At 41.2% G+C, this 9,054-nt stretch overlaps 1 non-coding gene across 1 annotated transcript; it reads left to right on the top strand.

The window, feature by feature from the left end:
• Window positions 1-983: 983 nt before the first annotated feature.
• LOC127207645 (small nucleolar RNA SNORA48) lies at window positions 984-1,128 on the top strand. Its single transcript, XR_007832946.1, has one exon. It is a non-coding gene; the product is annotated as a small nucleolar RNA SNORA48 (small nucleolar RNA).
• The last annotated feature ends 7,926 nt before the right edge of the window (window positions 1,129-9,054 follow it).

Genomic DNA, 9,054 nt, shown 5'->3' with positions numbered 1-9,054 from the left:
TTGGTGTATAGAAAGTAGATGAAATTTTAGAAAGGTATGAGATGGTTAATAAAACAATACAAGGAAATAGAAAGATTCTCTGGGCTAGAGGGGACAAATTATCTCAAGTAAAGTAAAAGTGGTACAAGCCAATTAGAGACAGGTCAAGATTGATGACAATAAGGAACTATAGAGGTGGAGAGGAGATGCATACGAGGTTGCAATGAGGTCACTGTAAAGGGCAGACGTTCCTACTTTATTGTGTGTGCTTTGTTTTGTTTTTACATTTTGATGCTTATTGTGTTAGTTTTTCCTTGCTTAATGTCATTTGAAGTGAAGGTACAATTGAAATTGTATATAGTATTTGGAAAATAGAAACTACAGAGTGGGGAGAGGAGGAAAGGAGAAACTGGAATCTGTAAAACTAGTGACTAAGTCATGAAATGGAAAGATTGACATGGCTGGAGGATTGAGTTATGACACAGAGGCACATAGGAGCCTAACAGGGAAAATCTGAGATAAAGAACCAATAGTAGTAACATCTGTTGAGTATCCATATAAGAAGAATCATTATCACTCAAACTGCATGCATGTGATTCTTTATGAAGAATTAGAAGCAACATTTTCTGCTGCGTAGAGCTAGTTAAGCATATTTAATATGAGTAAACCAGTAAAGACAGGCCAAGGCCCCACAGCATGTGTAGTTTTGGTCACCAACAAGAACAGACTGACAAGGTGTATGTTCATGGTAAAGTAGAATTAGATACCCTTTTGCCCCCAGAAGTATTTCAAACCTTTATGACCTGACATGAGTTTGCAGTATGAAATATAAGGAACTTGGAGCATTTAAAGGAATGGTTGCGTTAGTAACAGCAAGTGTCCACCATCTATGATACCTTACAGGGAAAATTACATGAAACAATCTGACTTTCATGTTTGTCTGTCTATGACTGAAATGGATAAAGCAACCACAGCATTTTTGGTCCTCAAAAATCCTGTGAGTTATTCCTTGACAATGGGAATAGAGACACCTTGTTGGTGTTGGTGTTCTCATATCAGTCAGGACACAATTGATGGCAGTACTTTGTTTATCCTAACTTGATGCCTGGCTTTGTGGCCAAAGCTGTTTTATGTGCCTAGGACAAATAACAATCAAATAAAATCCAAGCAGTCCAGCAAAGGAGGAGGAAGACAGATGAAGACCTTCAGTTTGCTTGCTGCCTACAGACCTGCTCTCCAGTGAAAGGCAAGGCGAGCCTTAGGCATCTACTTGCTCCCATGCCAAGTAGAGCAGAGCAAGGATGTCACAAAGGGGCCTGCCAGTCACATGGGCAGCATGCAGCAGGAGACACTACAATCTGCAAGCCTGTGATGGACAGATGGAAGAGAAAGAAATTGGTGCAGCTTGAGCATCATGAAAAGAGATGGAACTGGAGATATCTAAGTGTAGAGAGGAGCAGCCTTTTGTGAGTGGATAGTCAGACTGCCTGAGGCCATCATGATGTCCAAGCCAGAGCTGCCTGCTGAAAGCTATGTCTGGCTCTGGTGGCAGAGGTGTGGGTGATCTGGCCCTGCAGGCATGAAATGGGAGGTCTGACCTAGCCACTTGTCTGCCATGGGGTGGCATGGGCACAGAAGTGATGCTCTCCTCCTCCCTGCACCCTCCCAAAGTTGGGAAAGTTGCCCACAGGGTCATGAGTGTTGGAGAGCTATCCTTGACTCTTACTGAGAGCAGCACTCAGAAGAGTAGGCTCCATACTTTTCCTGTATAACACAGTAGAGCTTACCCTGGGGGTGGGGGCAGAGGTGAGCTAGCTTCAAGGGTGAGCTGGCCCAGATACTACTCTGCCCTGAGCACCTTTCCCCTCACCACTCAGAGTCATGAAAATAAGAAAGATTTCCCTGTCCCTTCCCCAGTTGCAGTGCTTAGGAAAGCAGGACCTACAATTTGCCTGGGCAGCTCAGTAGAGATGACCCTAGTAGAAGGAATGGAAGTGAGGTAGCTACATCATTTGTCTGCCATGATGTGACATGGGAGTGGTGCCCTTCCTTTCTCCCCCTGCACCACCTTCAGTAGTATGGAGAGCTGGCTCTGAAGGAATGAGAGTAGGAAGTTATCCATGCCTCCTCATTGGCTATAGCACTCTGGAGAGTGAGCCCTGCATCTTGCCTTGGCAACACAGTGTGGTTGGCCCTGATGGCAAAGGCAAGGATAAGAGATTGGGGGAGCTGGCCCAGCCTCTCTCCGGCCACAGCACTAGGGAAAGTGGGCACTGTGCTTTTACTGGACAACACAGTAAAGACTCTGGAGGCATGAGTGTGGAAGCCAGCCCTGAGGGCATGAGAACCTAGTGGCTACCCCTGCCTACTGCAGATGATGACATTGGGTAGACATAGCAGTGCTGGAGAGCTCACCCTAGTGGTATGGATAAAGGAGATCTGGCAGGCTGACCAGCTTAGCGATTGCCCAGACACAGAAACAGGGCTTTGAATTGGCCCACTCCCCAAATCTATATCATATGTTAATGGCTAGGACACATGAAAGGGACAGTTCTGCCTAACTAAATCTGCAGGACTTCCATGACATAGGACAACAACAGGGAGGATGCCTGGTGAGGATCCAGTATTCATGGTACCATAGAACCAATGACTCATTGTAATGAACATATGCAAATGAAGATGTCTGGACAGAGGGACATACTGTGGGTCACATTGTGACACACTACAGTGTGGGAAAGAATAAGCCTTATCACAGGTGAAAACAGTCTTGGCGGGCTTTACCCTTGGGTCACCCCATAAACACCTTGTGACAGACTGAGTGGAGCCATCCTGGGTCTGGAATTCAAGAAACAGACCTGGAAACCCCACCTGGACTATTGTCTTTCTAATGGACCCTCACCGGGAGAAGGAGAGGGTCCTTCCCACGTGACTCAGGCAGTTGGGGAAAAGAGAACAACAAAGTCAGCTGGGCGAGAGATCATGAGAACAGTGGACCAGCTGGACCAACACGCGGGCCAGAGAGACACCTAAGGACCCGTCCCATGGAACGGCTACCGGAAGGTTCACTCTTTTGTCCCTTTAACCTTTTTCCTTCTTGTATAAGCTAGTTGGGTTGTATAATAAAGTTTATTGTAAAGAAACAGATCCAACACTACAGCTACCATTATGAGATATTTTCTATGTTTTTATGTTTGTTGAATGACTAGTTGGTGTGTGTGTGTGTGTGTGTGTATTTTAGGGAGAATACAGACTCCTGTGAGCTGTTCTCCACTACATCCTTGATCCTTGAGAAATGGGTACCTGGTGCATCTGTCCCTGTTGAGAATTAGCCTACCTGTTGTGGAAGTGAGTTTGATGAATTATATTTTCAGACTAGGTTAGAAATAGAAATTTTTATAGCCTTTATGATTTGTATCAACAAATTTATGCTATTATATAAGTTTGTGGAAGTTTCTATCTATACATCATCAATATATAACCCAATTCTATTTTGGTGTGTTATTATTTAGTCAGCAAGATAATTTGAGGCAAATGTGAAAATTTTCTGACATTTCCACTACATTGGCACATTATTTTAATTTCAAGACTGTTTGTTCAAAAGGCTTCCCAGTAAGCCCAAGGTAATTCATGATGGTGTTGTATTTCATGTGCGAAGACAGAACTTATTGGGATAGCTATTCTGTGTCTACTGAAAATAGTAGGATGCTTATTTCAGTTCTCCACAATTCTCCCTTAGGCTAGGTTTGAAGTATCCTTATCCTCTATCTTCAAAATAACTACAAGCATCAGACACAAAGTACACTGATATCACAGATGCTTGTGCGATGACTTTCTACGTCAGGGAATATGCCAGGCAGAAGACAAAATGCATTTGTATGGTGGGGAGAGTGATATGAGGAACACAGAGTTGATACTTTCACTAGAATAGGAAATAGTGTTTTATTATTTTACTATACATTATATTATCTCTTACCAAGTACAACTGAAAATAATGAATCATGGGCCAGCTGGGTCATTGGTGATATATATCCCTAAGTTTAATTATATTATCCCTGTATTAGTGTTAGAAGAGTTTGATTCACCATTTATTCACTTTTTTTGTTGTCATCTGTAATTGATTTTATTACATTTTTCTTGCAAATAGATAATTCTATCTGCAGCGGCCTCTTCAGCAATAGAAACACCGTCTCTTCAAAACACACCGAGATGGACAACTCTACCAGAATCACTGTGTAACTGTTGCTTACAATCACCTTGAAGCAAGCCATGTGCTATCACCTGTCTTTTATAGCATTTGTCATATCTACACATAGCTTGCCAGAGTCCCTTTCTTACACACCCAATAGGAGAAAATCAAAACATTTTTTCCAGTTGGGGGTTATCTAAAAGAAAACAGAAGTTTTCTTTGGTATCAAGCTAGTCTGCCTCTCTTCTCTACAACAGGCCTTTAACACAAGCCTCTTTTAGTCTGCAATCAAATGTTCAAGTGACCCTTCAAAAATGTACAGACTTCCTTCCTTTGTTAGAACTCTTGGCCTAAAGTGGAAGTTGCTGTTGACAGTGTGCATACTGTGACATTCCTCTGACTGTTTTTGATTGGTTAGAAATTACTCTGCACAGGGCTTATAATATGCAGGGATGTGGTAGCCAGCAGTTCACATGCCAGCGGAAATGCGATCCATAGCTAGAAGGAAGTACTTATGAGCTGGCAAAGAACAAATGGCCACCATCATGAATAAGTGCTTATCATATCAAAGCTTTGGCACACATCCATGCTTAGAAGACTTATTCTAATGAGTTTCATCTACACCTAGCAGATGTGATATCTAGAAAATTGCCAGCTGTTTACACAACTATGTATTGCTGGAAAAGTCTTAGCAATAAATGACATTTTAATTTTGAGTTGATTAAAATTTCATTTTAATGAATAGGACTGGTTTTAAAAATGATCTGAAAACTTATTTATCCATTATGCATGTTTACCAAGTTGTCACCCATGTTTTAAAACCTAACATAATTCATCTGTGAGGAATTTTATGTCACAAGATTCTAATATGTCTACAACACCATGAATTAAATACAAAATAGACAAATGAACAATGACATTCAGAAGCTATTTGCTAACAAGCTCAATGTTTTCAAAACCATCAGAGAGTTAGGATAACTTCTAGATTGTCTTTCTGAGTTTCCTTTTTAAGAAAGGTCAGAAGATAAGTTAGTTTGCCCTTGAATTATTCAATTGACTTCCTGGGTGCAGCTTAACAATATATCTGATAATTGCATCATGAAAGGGAAAGGAGACAGTGTTTTCAGGTGTTAGTACCACAGAAATTTCAGCAACCAATAAAAGACAAGAGGATGTCTAGAAAAGGCTTAAGTTGAATTACCTGTTGCCAATAGTTCAAAGAGACCAAAGCAGGATTACTTGTAATGACAAAACAAACACTACGCATTGTTTTAAATATACACAAGTGCAGAGTAGTTGGACTCACTGAAGATCAAAGAATACCTTCTCAATGCCAGTGCAGCATGCTTTCCTAAATGAACACACAAGTCTTGAGAGGAGGAGTTCCCATTTCCTTTTTTCTAATGAGACTCTATACCAGGGGATCAAAATTCTTCTCTAATGTGTCACATTCAGGTGTTGAAATGTATAATCTCATCATTACAGACTGCAGCAGGGAAGCATCCTTCTGAGTGTGTGCTCTGACTTGTTAGCATTTGAATAGGCATTGGAAGTAGAGCTGTTTAAAGCTTAGGAGTAGAAATGTAGGAAAAAACAAAGGCCAGCAGACACTGTTGGCTTTTCATTTTACTTTTCCATCGTGTGAGAAATGATTTTCTTTTTACATATTTGTTCAATTGCTGCATAATGGTCGTGCAATTACAATGTGGTGCTAAATATGAAATATTTTGCATTAATAACTGTATGGTTACATAGTTATAAAATATCTTCCCTCTTAAGTTTTTTTCTAGCATAAACTAGTACTATTTCAATAGAGTTAATATTATTTTAGGCCTTACCAGTTTAGTTCTGTGTATAGTGAATAGTAATCTAACATAGTGGGGCATAGGATAGAACAACAGGGCCTGCACATGACAGAATCACGCAGCTCCCAGGGAGATGATTTGAACTGAAAGCATAATAGGAATCTAGTGAAGGTTTTCTGTCTACAAGAAATTAACCTTATTCGCACTGTAAGGGCACATTCCACTAAGTAGCTATAGCATGGGGACAGTGGAGGGCACTGCTATCAGGTTCCATTATTTCAGGAGAACACTGTGGTATGGTGAACAAAATTGCAAGAAGCTAGAAAAGGGCCATGAGTGGCTTACTGAGTGGCTATGTAGGAGTAAGGAAGAACACAAGTCAGAGTTTCTGTCTTTATCATGAGGCATGCTTAGGCCATTTTATGATGAGGGAAAGACTAATGAGAATTTAAGGGAATAAAAGTTGCTTATTGTAAATACTGTTTTTGAAATATAAGCAATGAAAATGATGATATTCAATAGTACTTGGCAGATCCAACACCTCCAACTACTTCCCTTCATCCAGTCTCTGCTATTATCTTTATCTCAGTCACCACCATCTCCCACCTGTGATCACTCTTGCCTCCTACAACCTATATTCTACAAAAGCTGACATTGGTGCCCTCAGCATTTGTCCTTGCAGCTTCTATGAAATCCTGCATGCTTTAACATAAACAGCCCTGCTCTGTATGTCACTAATACTTGAACTCACTCACAGATATGCTCATGCCTCAGGGTCTACTGCATCACTCTGGAATGTTCTTTTCCTATGGAGCTTTGTGATCTCTGCTCAAATGCTACTTCTGTGATTGCTGCAACTCCAGCTGTTAGAATGCCTGTGTGGCTATAGAACAAACGCTTAAACGCAACAGCCCTTATTTTAATGCTATGCCATTGTTGTCTTCAAATTCTTAAACATCCAAACAAGATACCTCACCTTTTTATTTTTCAATAGGCTTCACAAATTAGAAATTCATTGACCAGCCAAACCTTCTTACCTCCCTTTATCCTGAATTTTTTTTCTCCATAACCTATCAATTCTTTTTTTTTTTAATTTTTTTTATTAATTTATTCTTGTTACATCTCAATGTTTATCCCATCCCTTGTATCCTCCCATTCCTCCCCCCCCCCCATTTTCCCATTATTCCCCTCCCCTATGATTGTTCCTGAGGGGGATTACGTCCCCCTATATATTCTCATAGGGTATCAAGTCTCTTCTTGGCTACTTGCTGTCCTTCCTCTGAGTGCCACCAGGTCTCCCCCTCCAGGGGACATGGTCAAATGTGAGGCACCAGAGTACGTGAGAAAGTCGTATCACACTCTCCACTCAACTGTGGATAAATGGATTGAGCTAGAAATGATCATAATGAGTGAGTTAACCCAGAAGCAGAAAGAATCAAATGGTATATACTCACTTATATCTGCATACTAGCCCAAGGGGCATGTCCCACCAAAGCCTTCACTTACCAGGAAACTGGGACAGAGGGGAAGGCATCCTATTGGGACTCTAAATGAGAGACGCATGGGAGAACAGCAAAATAAAAGGATCCAGAGGGTCCTAGAAATCTACAAGTAGAACATTATGATAGGCAGATTTGGGCCCAGGGGTCCCGCTCAAACTAAGGCACCAGCCAAGGACAATACAGGAGGTAAACTTTAAACCCCTTCCCAGATCTAACCTATCAATTCTTAACCCACGACATTTTGTTATTAGATTATGGCATGCTACCATAAAAGTCTTTAAGGGCTTATGTCTATGTTTTCTTTTATCATTGTGATAAACACCTGGTAAAAAGCAGTTTGAGGAAGAGGGTTAATTTCATCTTAGAGATTGCAGTTGATCATGAAACGAAGCCAACGCAGGAACCTAAAGGCAGAAAGTGAAATAGAGAACATGGAGGAACACTACTAAAGTCTTGCTCTCCAAGGCTTCTAAAGCTTGCTTTCTTAGACAACACCGTCCACATAGGCTATACCTTCTCATCCCAAGCATTAGTTAAAACTTCCTACAGGCTTACCTATAGGCCAATCTGAAGGGAGCATTTTATCAACTGAGATGACCCTACCTCGTACAAGTCGACAAACAAACAAACAAACAGCACAGTTTCTCAACTTGGGACAAAAGAGAAGAGTCATCTGAAAGGTGGGGACTTCATTAAGAAAAAAATGGGGAGATAGAAGGTCTCAGGGGGTCCAGCAGCCCCACAAGAAGGTCATTAAGACTGGCAGATCTAGACTCAGGGGGCCTGCACAAACTCCTGTATCAAGGACAATACACGCAGTAAACCTAGACCCCCTGTTCAGATCTAGCCAATAGACAGTCATTCTCCACAGTTGTGGGGAGAGCAGGGACTGACTCTGACATGAATTCTGGTGCCCCCTATTTCATCATGCCCCCTTGGTGGGGAGGTCTGGTACCACTCAGAGGAAGGGGAAGCAGGCTATCCAGATGAGACCTGATAGGCAGTGATTACATGGTTGGGAAGGAGGTTCACTTTTGTCACAGGTCTAGAGGAGGGGAAAAGTGTGAAAGAGGGAGGGAGGGGATAATAATCTGAATGTAATCTGAATAAATTATTTTTAAAAATTAAAAAAAAAATCCATGTCATTGTATCTACTCACAAAAAAAGGAAAAAAGAAAATGACTTAATAAAAACATGCTATATGCACACCTTTAGCCTTTTAAAAAAATTAATGATTGATGTGGGAGGGCCCAGACCACTGTGGGTGAGTCCTCTCCTGAACTTGTAGTCCTGAATTCCATAAAGCAGACTGGATGAGCCATGACAAACAAGCCAGAAAGCAGCACCCCTCTATGGCCTCTACAGCAGCTCCAGCCTTCAGGTACCTGCCCTGTTTGAGTTCCTCTACTGACTGTTTTCAGTGATGAACAGTGATATGGAAATGTAAGCAAAATAGACGCTTTTGTCCCTAACTTTCTTTTGGTCACAATATTTTCTCACAGCACAGTGTGTATTAAAAGGGGTTGAAAATTGTATGTCTTACGAATTATAAGGCTGTGAGATATGTTCCTGAATAAAAGAA

The sequence above is a fragment of the Acomys russatus genome, chromosome 2 (assembly GCF_903995435.1).
Source record: "Acomys russatus chromosome 2, mAcoRus1.1, whole genome shotgun sequence".
Classification (NCBI taxonomy): Eukaryota; Metazoa; Chordata; class Mammalia; order Rodentia; family Muridae; genus Acomys; species Acomys russatus.
The sequence above is the reverse complement of the archived record's forward strand: the minus strand, read 5'-3'. Positions and strand labels throughout refer to the sequence as shown.